The sequence below is a fragment of the Psittacula echo genome, assembly GCF_963264785.1.
Source record: "Psittacula echo genome assembly, chromosome: 4".
In the NCBI taxonomy this organism is placed as follows: domain Eukaryota; kingdom Metazoa; phylum Chordata; class Aves; order Psittaciformes; family Psittacidae; genus Psittacula; species Psittacula echo.
In genome coordinates this window covers 2,309,378-2,322,888 of record NC_137738.1, presented here as the reverse complement: position 1 = coordinate 2,322,888, position 13,511 = coordinate 2,309,378, and positions in this window count along the sequence as shown.

The window sequence follows — 13,511 nt, the reverse complement described above, 5'->3', positions numbered from 1 at the left end:
TTCCTCTCTTTTTAAAAAGATGAAGGCTCCGAGAGCTTCTTTCTCCGGGCCGTTTTGCTGCTGAAAATAAATCAAAGTTCCTCTCACGGCAAAAAAAAAAAAAAAAAAAAAAAAAAAAAAAAAAAAACCAAAACACAAAGGGGGGAAAAAAGAGAAAAAAAAAACCCAAACCCAAACCAAAAACCCCTTTCGAAAGGACTGAATATGAGATCTGGTTCTACAGGAACAAATTGTTTAACGACTCCCCTTTCTGCCGGCCCCCCCCATGCCCAGCGCTGCATTAAAGGACACGTAAAAGTTCATTTTACATGAAGTGGAAGGCTTCAGTTTTTACTTCGAAGAGAAAAGACCCCTTGGATGAAACGATAGAAAGCCAAAAATAATGCGGTTCGGGGTGGGATTTTTGTTGTCTGATTGTGGGTTTTGTCGACTTCCTTACGATTTCAGGGAAAACCAGAGTCCCTATAGGCGAGAGGGGGATATGGTGGTGGCTGTGGAGAAGGGGTTTTGTTTAGTTCTCTCCTTTTTTTGTTTCCATAGCTTCCTGATTTGTTAAACAACAGAAATTGCCTTCTAAAAGCCCCCAGAATGCTAGGAAATAAGACACAGAAGTGATGCAGAAGTCTTACAGAAAGAGATGCATGCTGTTAACTAGGATGGTAATATTCCATATACGATACACACAAACTTGTCATTGAGACAGTCCTCAAGTCTCTGCACTAGGCATGGGAAGATGAGAATATTTAATGCTTGAGGCTATTTTAACTAAACCAATAGAATATATATACCTTCACCTTTAAAATATACCCTGATCAAGTGCTCCAACTGGTTAATTAATTGCATAACATTCAAACGTGGCTGTATTTTGACAATAGGTAGTATATCCCAAGTGGTATCTTCTGGGATACATTCCTTGATTGGAGCATTTTAGCAAGGGTATTGATTTCTAATACTAGTTTGAAAGTCCCTCTGCATCTCCACTCCATGTGCATGTGCTGTATGTGCACATTTAACCCTCCTGTTTTACATTCAATTGCCTGCTCTGGGAAGAAGAATCAGTGTCTGCCGGGGAAGGGACGTAGCCTGGAGCAGTGACGTGGGCTGTGGAAGGTGCAGTCAATCCCTGTTCTCCTCAAACAATGAGGTGCACTTTGCAGAGGGCAGGAGGGAGCTCCTCTGACCTACCTGGCAGCTCTCTGCTGCAAGCTTTTCTTTCTCACTATCTACAGCTCCTCCAAAACATGTTTAATGCCTTATCCTTATTAATCTGGGTAAATCAGTGTCACGTATAATGCCAGGCAAAAAACATCGCTCCCCAGAAGGGTCTAGAGCGACTTTAAGCTTCAGCTCAGCGCAGCCTGTGAAGTTCTCTTTACTTCAGAGGCATGATTTTATAACTCGGGCTGTGTTCAGGAACAGCTGGCATCGATTTTCTCAAGCCTAGAAGGAAAAAAACCCACAAAAATCCCTCTCAAGCAAATGCCAAATGTGGAAAATTTCTTCCCAGAAAATAATTGGTTGGAAAGTTCTGAGCATGAAGTTATTGTGGAAACGTGTTAGCAACATCGGGCTCAGTGGCCATGAACAGGTGCCTGCTGTAATTCTGACAGGGATTCAGCAACTGTCAGTCCTCCTTTAGAGAGCTGTACCAAAAGTGGGAATTTATTTGGGGTATTTTCAGCTAAGCAGAGAGCAGTGTTGCAGAATAATGAAGGAGGGAAAAAAGCAGCTCCCTCCAAAGTGGGAAATGCAAGTGCTGTTATCCTGTTGTTAAGTCACTGACATCTGCTCTACAATCACAACACTTCACCAAGTAGGCAGATGATTGTTTTGTTTTGAAATCATGCTATATTATACTAAACTAAAGCCAAGACATTTACTTGTTATACAACGCTGCTTCCCCACTGCTGGTTCCATTATTGCCCGTGAGCTACAGCCGGTACTAAGAACTGACAGCAAACCAGTTGTGTTCATTCTTGAACGACTCCTGAAGTGAGCCAGCTCCTCCCTGCAAAGCAAACAGAGACCGTTCCCGTGTGCAGTTAAGATTAGGCCACTGAAACATGTCCCGGCTTGAAATTCTTCAGTGAAAAAAGGAAAATGAAACCACAGTGAAAAATAAGCCCAGTTCCACTGCGTCACGGGGGTTTTACCCTGCTCCCGTTGCAAACAAAAGCAAACTTGATTTCAGTGAAAACACAGGATCGTGCTCCAGTTTAAAACAAAACAAACAAGCATTAATAATGAAGACTATCAAGAAGTTAAACCCAGTACAGCCACCAGATGCTCTGATGTTCTTTGCCCATTTCTTTTTCCAGCTCATAAAACACCTTTCTTTTACTTTCCTCTGAACATTTACCGGTCCTTTCCCATTTCATTTCTTTCTATCATTCAAACTTCAGGGGACAACAGCACTCGCTTCCCAAAGGTGACATTCTTGCTTGTTTTTCCTACTTTCCCTTAAGCCAGGTACAGCAGCTCATCACTAGAAGACCAACATGTATTGGATCCTTCTCCCTCTGCAGAGGCATTAGGCTGTGTGTAACACCCCACAGTGCGGTCCTTCCAGCCCTCAAGTGCAGAGGAAACAATTTTTTCCTTTGCCTTTTCCTGACCAAATCCTTTCTCCACATCCCTTGCCGCTATTACATACACTGTGGGAATTTGATTAGAACTAAAGCATGGTTGTCTCTTTGCTAAACAGAGCTATAGACATCATCATACAGAGGAACTCCCTCCCATCCTTACAGCAAAAGCTTTCTGCTGTCTCCCATCTTAACATTTATGCAACTGTAGGATTTCAGTCAGAGCACCACAACTAAAAATCCCTGTGTCCCATCCAGATCCTGTGTTGGTTTATGGTCATGCAGTTCCAATAAGCCTATTGGTCTGGTGAAAATATAATGAGATTTAAAGAAATAAAATGGGCAGTGGTATCTTGAGTAAAACCTGTCTCTCTCTGTGCTTTGCAGTTCTAATTGTATTGAGTTTTGAAATTAATCCTGATAGGTCCAATTTTTCCTTGCAAGGCACATATATGATGAGGAACAGGGTTCCATAACTCAGAGTTGTCATGTGGGAAAATCAGCACAGAATCAGGGTTTTTTTTTATGTTGCCCCCAAAAAAGTATTCTCTATTTCTGTGATGGAAATTAACTTTCCCTTTGTTTTCTCTACATGGTACATTCAGGTTTGAATCTATGTGGTAAGAATCCCCTGGTCCCCTAAATATGCACTAGTTTTGAGCCAGTTTTCTTACCAATTTTCCTATCTGACTGGACTAACACCAGAGTTGAAACTTAGGACTCTTTTTCCCAAGGTTTAGGTTGCTACTGCATGAACTATGGGAGTTATCCACAGTAGAAGCAGCATCAGCCATCCCCACCCAGCCCAGGTCTTTTTAGCTGCTGCCTGGGGACCCCTTTGGCATCTGTGAGGTACTTCCAAGAGTTTCTCCAACAAGTGACTAAAATAACCCCCAAGCCTATGGCAGTGAAGATCAAATCCATTCAGGAAGGTTCGGATCTCTACAGGACTAACAGGTCCAAAAAGTAAGGGAGTTAAAAACCACAGTTAGAGAAGAGACTTCCACAGAGGCTGTATGGCAAACCCGGGTACCATTTTACACTTAGTACCACTCAAGTGGATGAATATTATGTTTTGTGGAGGTAAGTGCACTATTTGAACTGATTTTATTCTTTAATACTGAAGACAAATTCATTTGCTCCTTGCTTTTCTCTCCTCAGCTTACTTTTCTTTCCTTACTTCTGTCTTCTCTCACTATTCCCCTAAATCCATTTATTCTCTACTTATTATCTCCTTTTGGACATCCCATTTCCTACCATCTTCTGCTTTGTTTCAGTGACAGTCATCTTTCCCATTTCCTTCAAACAGCAGTTTCTCCTTTTGTCACTTCCCTGTTTCTCCTCTTCTCATTTCTCTCTTTTCCCTCTCTGTATCCCTGGATTTCATCATTCCCTTTTCTGTTCCCTTTTTCCAGTGACCTTTTCCCCATTGGTGCTTCCATTCCTGTTCGGCAGCTTCCTGATGAAGCTTAAATGAGTAATTTTAATCTTTTCTTTTGCTTTCTGTTATTTTACTTCTTGTTTCTGCACTAAGGAGACGGAGGCAATGATAACAAAATTACTGGTGGGTGCAATAAGATCTACATTTCAGGACTGGATTCCCATGCCCAAAATTACCATGAACTTTAGTGGAACTTCATTTAACTAAATGTTCCACAAGGTTGTCAGACACTGCCGTAGGCAGTGTTTTGGGAGTGCGGGGTGGAGGGACAAGCTACACAAACACCCTTCTTCTCTAGCTCAGAGACAGCCCTGACACTGGCTCGGTCAAGTATATCTTTAGTTCCCTTTTGCTGAAGCCTTTTAAGTTGTCTTCTATCAGCTGGACTTTGTGCACCAGCATAGGAGGTGGCTAAGTACAATAAATAATAAAATAATAAATAAATAGCTGCAACTTCTGATCTCTTTGGGTACATTCAGGTAGTAACCCACAAGCAAAAGAGATCCCACACATGAAGGAATCCTGTCTTAAACTAGATGGAATAAAGCAAACTCACTGGTTCCACTTAACAGGCAAAATGATAAACCAGATATATTATTTTGCTCTTATGAAAGCAGAAATCCTATCTCCTTGATGGTGCCTTTATAGTCACATCAATTCAATGGCAAGAAAAGCTCAATCCTCACAGATCCTCTCCTTCATCTCCCTCTCTCCATCCTTTCCATCTTGTAAAAGCATGCCAGCTTTTATTTGGGAGCAGTTAGAGATTTATACTGAACTTCATCAATGGCTTTACATGTAAAAAAATCATGACCAATTAAAGTACTGTGACCTGATCCAACTATTACTGAAGTCAATGGAAAGATTCCCATTGACTTCCATGAGAGATAAATTTAGCCCCTGGGGACTATGAAAAATCAGCATTTAGTCACGCTGGTTCTCAGCATACAAAGCTCTCCTCTTGAAATGACTTGGAAGAAATGCTAGAAATGATTTGCTGATATGTCTATGTTCCCCTTAGGTGGACTAATGTAACTATGGTCTGTATTAACAGTTTTCCAGGGAAACATGGACAGTGAAAGGAAGCGGATGAGAGAATATGTCTATTTTTTTTGTGCTAAGTTACAAATAGTTTAGATGCATTATGGAATCAGAATGCTGCACACAAACACATGTACCCTATAAAAACTGTTCCTATTAAGTGCCTTTGGAACTGTGTGTGTATAAAGAATACACTGGGACTTACTGTCATTAATGGTGCTTTAAACAGCTTTTCTCGTCTGCCTGATTAATATGTAAGTTACAATTTGCCATAATAATTAAAAATACACATTTCCAATTATTAAATATTGATTTCTACATAAAAAAATATTTCAAATAAGAATGATGTATGACAGATCTGCAGTGTTCAGAAGATTCAAAACTGAGGCTGCCATCGCAGCTTCCACTCTGCTTATCGTTTGTCCTCTCACCTACTTCACATGTGCCTTGCTATGAAAGGAACACATGAATGAATAACTTTCAGTCTTTTATCTGTTCTGGTGTATTTTTTTGGCTTTAACTGTACAGTAACTTGCCTAGATAATAAGAACAAAGTGTAAGTAAAATTAAACCAACAGAGCTGCATGCAGCTTTAAAATTAGACTGCCTCAATTGCAATCACAGAAGCAATCCCTGAGCCCAAATCCTGACTGCTCAGTGGGCATGGGAGGCTGCCGATGAGGCCACATCAGCAAAGGCGGAAGATGCAGGGAGTCACTGCACCCACCCTGGGTTCCCAAGTGATGTCAGTCCAGTGGGGAATGCTACCCCACATGGAGCAGAGTCCATCTTCTGCACGGTGATTCTCCAAAACAAAACAGTTACAGAGGCAGAAAACAGACTGCAGGATGCCCCTTGTCCAGGGCATGTCCTCATCATAGGGCTGTAAAGTCAGGCACAATCTGGTTCGCTCATAACTTCATGATAGGACAGCTTGAGCTGGAGAAGTCTAGAGTAAGATTCCCCAAACAGCACGGCTGATCAGTCTGTGATTAGATCATTTCTCCTCAGAAAGAGGGAACATGAGCTTCATCCCTCTCAGCCAGAGCTGAGAAAATGACTCAGGTCTTTCCCTCCAGACCAAGGGCTCTTGCTGATGGGATTTTATTAATCCCTAGCCCAAGTCTATAAGGGAAATCTGGTCTGTGAATGTCTCAGTCACAGTGATGCTTAATTCTGCACTGCAGGTTAGATGGTACGTGGTACAGAGGGACATATTCATCTTCAGCATGCTCCTTCTGCGGAGCTGGGCTTCAGTCCTTCTACACTGGAAATCAATATTCATGAGGCAGATGGGGACAGTGCTGCTCACTGGACTGGGAGTCAGGAAATGAGAGGGCTCCTTGTTCACTGTCTTTGTGATTGTGGATAATGGTCTTCCTTCGGTTCTGTTTCCCAGTCTGTTGAAATGCATAACAATACTTTACATTCTAGGGTGAAGGGTGAAGTAGCTGAGATTCCCAAATGGAAATCACAGATAAGGTTGGTGTATTTTTAATTAGCATTCTAATGGGCCATCAGACGTGAGCCTTTTGTTGCTGGATGCTCTCTAGACGCATTATTGTCTATTCTTAGTATTCAATGTCTGTGTTGCAGTAGTATTTAGTGAGGATTCTGAATGTATTTTTCTTATATGCAATTGTTTTATATTGGGCTCTAAAAAGGATGACAATCTTTCAGCTGCCAAATATAAGCCCATATTCAGCACAGCAATGAAATACACAGCTGAATGGGTCCAAAAGCCTTGCCTAACTTAAGATTTGCTGTTAAAGATCTAAAATAGTATTTGTAAATATTATAACTGTTTCCTGTGAAATTGCATTTCTTCTAACACATTTATTTACCTGGCAAGGTATAATATTGTGGTCTTTTGTCAAGGTCCTTACTTTGGCAATTTTCTTCTATGTAAAGGCTGATCAATTAATTAATTACAGACCTTTGAAGGACAGTAATTACTGTTATTTTTCCAAAACAAAAAGGTTTAGAACTTGAGCAGATGCTGAACTATTTCTCATAAAGGGAAAGGGTAATTCAAGCCTATTTAAATGTATTTTTTTCCCCATAAATGAAAGCTGATTCAAGTAAAACCTGCTTTACCATCCCATTTTAAAGAGACAGATGCCAGTCATGTTCTGAAAGGGAAGGTAGGTTCCTTGTTAATAGAGAAGTATTTCTTCCCCTTCCATAAGCCAAGATGCTCCACGTTGTATCAGAAAAGTGGTGAAATGTTAAGTCAACTCTGCTTCCAAACAACATCCCTGTTGTGGCACAAGTAGAAGTATCAGGCAGCCCCCAGCCCAGCTTGCCATTCCATGCTGAATTTATAGCCATGCCCAGTGCTTCAGAGGTTTTGCTCAAGTTGGGATTGCAGGATCGGCCCTTGTGGTTGGAAACCACAAATTAGGCTCAGTGTTACATTTCCTAGCTTTAGTGAGGCTGTATCTGTTAGCGCCATTTACACACTACTCCCCTTTAACCAGTCAGATTAGCTTCGTGGCTGGAGTAGAAACTACAGATACGACAGAGTACCCCAAACAAGCTATGAACTCTATAAACTGGCGTAAGTGCTTTCACTTCATCACCCAAGGATTAGGTTTGGGATGGTTCAGCTTGGTATTTTTTTGTTGATGATTTATATCGTGTACAAAGCATCTGTATGAAGCAGAGGGAATATGTAACATAGAAAGCGCCATTTAAATTTGACAGGTCTCTATTTAACTGATGATTTGCTCTTTGCGGAACACCGGGTGTTCGGGCTCCATGGTTTTCCCAACCATTTCCTTGGTGGTTTGTACAGTCTTCTGAATTCAGGCTGTAAATCAGCCATGTGTTAGGCTGAGAGTGTTTGCAGTGAAAGTAGACTCTCACAGCAAGGGGAATGTGCACGTTTTCCTTCGCAGAGCGTGTGGGCTCAACGTCTACTTGAGTTGTTGGGGTTTAGTTTAAAATTATTACTGGTCACTATAAAAAATAATATAACATAATATAATAGATATAATATAATTTTTTCCCATTAAACCTCTGTATCCTTAAAATACCCATGCAGATGTCTAAGCACGTGTAGGTTTCATCACCAACTTGAATATATGCTTAAACCATTTTTCCTTTTTAAAATGGACATCTTTTTACAAGAGGGGCTGTAAAAGCAGCGTTCCTGGCTGCAGCCCAGCTCCTCAGGAGCTCACCAGCACTCTCCATGCAGCTTCTTCCCCACCATGGGTATTGGTAGGAAAGCCATAGGCTTCCTAACTAAACTCCTGTGAAGTGTGTAAGAGGGGAACTTCAGCATCCTTTGTCTTCCTGACATAATCTCTTCATTGAATCTTACTTGTGAATATGCCTGCCCCAATGGACTGCTTATAAAACCTGATGGTGGGCAGTATAATCACCCTTCTTCTATTACCCTAGACCAGGATCTCTCCTTGTCTTTCATGGCACCTGCCACATATCTCCCAGAGCTCACCAGAAGTGTTATTGGGTGAAATTTAGAAGCCACAGGAGAAATGAGCTAACAGTCATCAACTATTATCAACATAGTGACTGTTAGCACCATGATCGCCTACCAGCATAGTCATCACCTATTTTCCAAATCTCCTCTGGTCTTTGCCCTCAGCTCTGCACCTCAGTTAATTTTGGTCCCAATTCTCCTTTCCCTTCTCCATGTGACTTCATGGACTCCAGTCTGGCTGCACTTCATTTGTAGTAATGAAAAGAGAGTTGAGCTTCGAGTCCAAGTTATCAAACATCTTTCACCTAACATCTCTTCACGCTTATAAGACACCACAATATCTTGCAAGGTAAGAGGGGTAAGAGTTCTTTCTTCGCTATCCTTCTTTCTACATGGATTATTTTAGACTCTGTATGTATACCTTACCCTCACTGCAGTCTGCGAGGCAATATTTCCATTGATGTAAGCATTAAACCAGCGTCAGGGTTAGAGCAGGCCCTAATTATATTACAGTTTAATAGGGAAACAGAGTATGTTGAGTAGGAGGTCAGCAACATATTTTTGGAGCACATCTCAAAGTTCATCCCTTCCTTTTACTGGAATATTTATGGCTTGTTTGTTTTAAACTGAAAACATCCTTTCTGTGAACTTCTGAGAGCTGTTCGGGACAAAGACTGTGCAAAACCTCAACCGCAGCCATTAGTTACAGGAGATCTGGATCCTCCTCCTTTTCAAACCTCCTGTGATGGATTAGGGTGGCAGCTTTAGAGTTGTCAAACCGGAGTTACCTAAAGGAAGCAAATCCCAAGCTCCTTTTAGAGAAAACCCTTGCCCAGGGCTATAAACACCCTGGCACCCAGATCCCATATGTGCTGCAGTCAGCAACCTTCATGTTCCTGTGCACCTTAAAGCTTCATTGCTGTGTGGATGCTCAAATGCATCTGCCACCCAGCTATAAAGGCCTTACTCAGGACTGTGTCCAGTGGGTTTTGACAGTAAATTTTCACCTAGGTCCTCCAAGGAATGTGCTTTCTGATCATGCCTATCCTATGCCCATCATGCCATCCTATGCCTTTCTTTCAAAGACCGGATCCCTTTTAGGCACTTGCTTCAAAGAGTGGGAACAGAGCTCCGTTTCTGCTCTAAAACGTGTGTAAAATCTCTGAGCAGCCCTGAGAATGAGGACCAGCAACAGTCTCCTCCCAAGCCAACTGTCCTCTATTTTCTACATGGCCTCAGCAAGGAGCATGGAGGGTGCTGCTCTCCCCATCCATAGCCTGATAGTTCAGGCAACCTCCCAGCTCAAAAGAAATGTGAGATTAAACCTCATTAGACAGTCAGTGGAACTGAACCCCAGATCTTACAAACCCCTACTGGACGCTTAAAGGCAGCAGCACCACCTCATCCTTTCAGCAGCATTTGCAAGAAAGGAGTGGTGCTTTGCTAAACTAAAACTAAGAGACCAAAGCACAGGTAAAGATCTGAGGTTTGAGGCTCTCAAGAGGACAGAGGTGCCTCCCCAAAGCCCGTATCCTCCATCTCTCACTGGGGACACTGAGCTGCTCCCTGCCCATCTTGGGGGCTAACTTGGGAGCCACTTCAAGGGCATGAAGCCTTCCAGCTGAGGATCAAGAAAGGGGACCTAGAAGTCAGGTACTGCTGTGACTAGATTTTGGGTGGCTGAGGTGGCTCCTGAGCCTCTTGTGAGTGAGTTTACATTACACAGTAAAGGCAGCAGTCACCAACAAGGTGTGAGAAACTGCTTTGCTTTCTCCTGTGATGACCCAAGTGCACCACCAGCAGGGACAACTCTCTTTTAGAAAGCAGTGGGAAAAATGTTTAGACAGGAGAAAGGCTCAACACCTCCATAACCAGCTAATTTGAACTGGTAATGTGACAGAGCTATTGTGTGAACATTTTGACGAGTGATTTAGCAAAGTTCAGTACTCCTCGTAAGCAAAAAGCACAATTCCATGCCAAAGTAAAATATTGGTTAGTTCTGAATTTCTTTGGAAAACAACGAACTCATGTTGATAGAAAAAATGAAAAGAACACATTAAATAAAAGGTCCAGCTCTTCTTTGATACGTGCCACCTTATTCTAAAATAACCATATTAATCCCAGCTGACACTCAGGATGTTAAGGTAAGGATTTCTCTTCCCTCCTAATACACTTGGACAGCTAATCACAGCATCAGAGTGCTCAATTATGTTAAGTTGGATATAAACTTGAGTTGTAAGATACCTTGCTTATCAAAGTTAAGTCCCTTCATACAAATGATTCTATTACATGAATGAGTGGTTATGAGTTTGGTTTAGTTTCGTGGGGTTTTATTTTTAACTCTAAAAAACAGTGAAAGAACTGGGAAATCCTGACCTTGAAACACTTTCATATACACTTAATTTTAATCATGCACATAATGCCAGCGAGTCCAGTACTACTCATCTGTTTAAACTTAAGCACAGACACAGGTGTTAGCAGGACTGGGCTTTAATACAGCACACAATGTAATGTCTAGTTTTTCAGTGTTAGAATTAATACATTGTTAAATTAAGTTTTCTAAGACAAGTCATTATATCAAATGTATTATAAAAATGAACCTGTACCTAACACATTTTAACTGAGATATATATTATGATATATAACATTTCTAAATATATACATTACAATATATAACATTTCTATTAAAGTACTAAGAGTCATGTGGGGGACCTGACGCATAACCTCATGGAAGGAACCCTTTAGAAAGCAGGCTACTGAGGGAAAACTTGAGACACTGTTTTCTGGCAGCATGTCCCCTGGTGCAGGAGCTTCCCCTCACTTAGCAGAACAAAGCCTCAGCTTTGGTATCTGTTGGCTTCAGTGAGTTTCCATGCAGAGCAAATACCTCCAAGGAGCCATTTAACCTCCCTGTGCTGCCCCATGGGGAAAACCTGGGAGCTCTTCCCGACCAGCTCTTCTCTTTCCAGCCCAGAGACATGAAAAGGCCAGCTTGTCCCATGCTGAAGCCATGCTCTCTTCATGCTAACTCAGCCCTTCTCAGCCCGTAAGCACGCACTGGGTAGCCATCACCATCCCAAACAGCAATATTTGCCATTCATCCGAGTGTTTCCCTGAGTATTTCCTAATAGAGCTCATTTTTTACTGTGATGGTGGCCTGGCATTAACATACACTCTCCCAAATCCCTTGGCAGTTATGGAGGAGGTTGCCTGTGGTCTCCCGGCTGTCCTGCAGTAGGATACGGCAGCAGCTCATGCTGCTCCATGCAAAGTAAGGGAAGACAACACCACTGGGGTCTCATCCAGGTAAGGAATGGGATGAAATGATTTTCATTGCTGTTGGCATGGGTACGCACTCCCAGTTCTGTTTTCTGGTGCTAATTTAGAGTAACATGTTATCAGTTGGCACCAAGATAGCTGGTTTTATTATAGAAACACTGGGCCTTGTTACAAGATATATACTCTGAAAAGTCAGAAAAAATACAATCAGCTAATTTTCTTCTGATCCAGAACATAACCTAAATCCCGATGGATCTGTTTACTTTTATTTGCTTTCGAAAATCACAATGATTTTATAGACTCACTAACTGTCTGTGCACATTTTGTTTTGGAAGCTCAGCTTGAAAACAAAACCCAATCAACCAGTAAGGGCCAGCAACACTCACAAGATTTTATCAGCTACTTCCAGCCAATGTCCCTCGGTGCCTATTTCACTCTTGCTATTTTAAGTTAATTTGCAAAGCTTCGGCAAGGAACAAAGGTTAAATACTTGGAATCTGCACAGGTTGTATATCACTGCAGAATGCTGCATCAGTGTTACATCTAAATGGTAGTTTCTCCAAGAAGGAAAAAGCAGGCAGCACAGGGTGCAGCTGCCCTGAAAATCATTATAAGAACAAAATTCCTCTGGAGATAAGTTGGGAAGCAAGAGGTGAAAATGCAGAGCATGCTGCTTTCAAGACAGGTTCACCCAGGGACTTCAGGTAGGTACGGAGCCGAGCAGAACTGTTGTATGAACCTCTCCTGTTATGTATTACTATAAGGAATAACCCAGTAGACACCTGTAGCAGAAGAACCTGCTCTGTTAAAACTGGAATGCAAAAAGCTGAGCTTTGGTAGTTAAGGATATGGGTAATTAAAAGCAGTGAAAATAGATGTGAACCCAGTGGAGCAGCATGCTAAGGAGGTGGATGTTTGTAGTTATAAAACTACAGTACTGGCTGAACTTACAGCAAATCAGATTAAATTTAAGACTCCTAAATTGTGCTATGGGAATTTATTTCTGCTGTTGGGGCTTGGATTGTTCTGTTTATGTCTGGTTTGGGTTCTGCTGGGGGATTTTATCGACATGTGTTAAGTACATTCATACTTTAGTAGCAGGTGCCATCCAAAGCCATCTCTGCACAGCAGGTACATTACATCCCCTAGTAAGTAAGGGGTTACAATAAGTAAGAGGTGAGCAAACTGAAGGAAACAGATCTAGAGTTTGCCCACGTTTGTGCAGCATGAAAACCAGAGCAGGGAAAACAGGAAACCTCCAAGGCTTGACCCTCCTGGCACATGGGGAGTGTTGCCAAGGCAAGGTACTGTGGCAAAGCTTCCCACCTCCAGCTTCCTCAGCCACAAACACCTCTATTACCAGCTCTGGTCCTCACCCAGCTCTGAGAGCCAGTGACGGTAATTCCAGCGTGCCACGAGTCTGACCTCAGCAGATTTTCTCATGAAATAAACCAGGTGTGACGTGGAATTTTGTTCTGAATTCTTGGAATCTGTCTCCTGGAAAACACGCTTTCTGCAGGCAGTGCTGCTATCAGCACGTGCTTGCTGCATTTGACCCTCCTTCCCACTTGTGGTATTTCATGGGGAAGTTGTTAACTGGATATTTTTGGTTCTAGTACTTTAACGAATGGTAGTTACTTTGTGTTGGCATTTCAAAATTAGGTTTCTACCTTCTAGGCTTATCCTAGGAGAAACGAAGCGTCCTCAGCTCTTACAA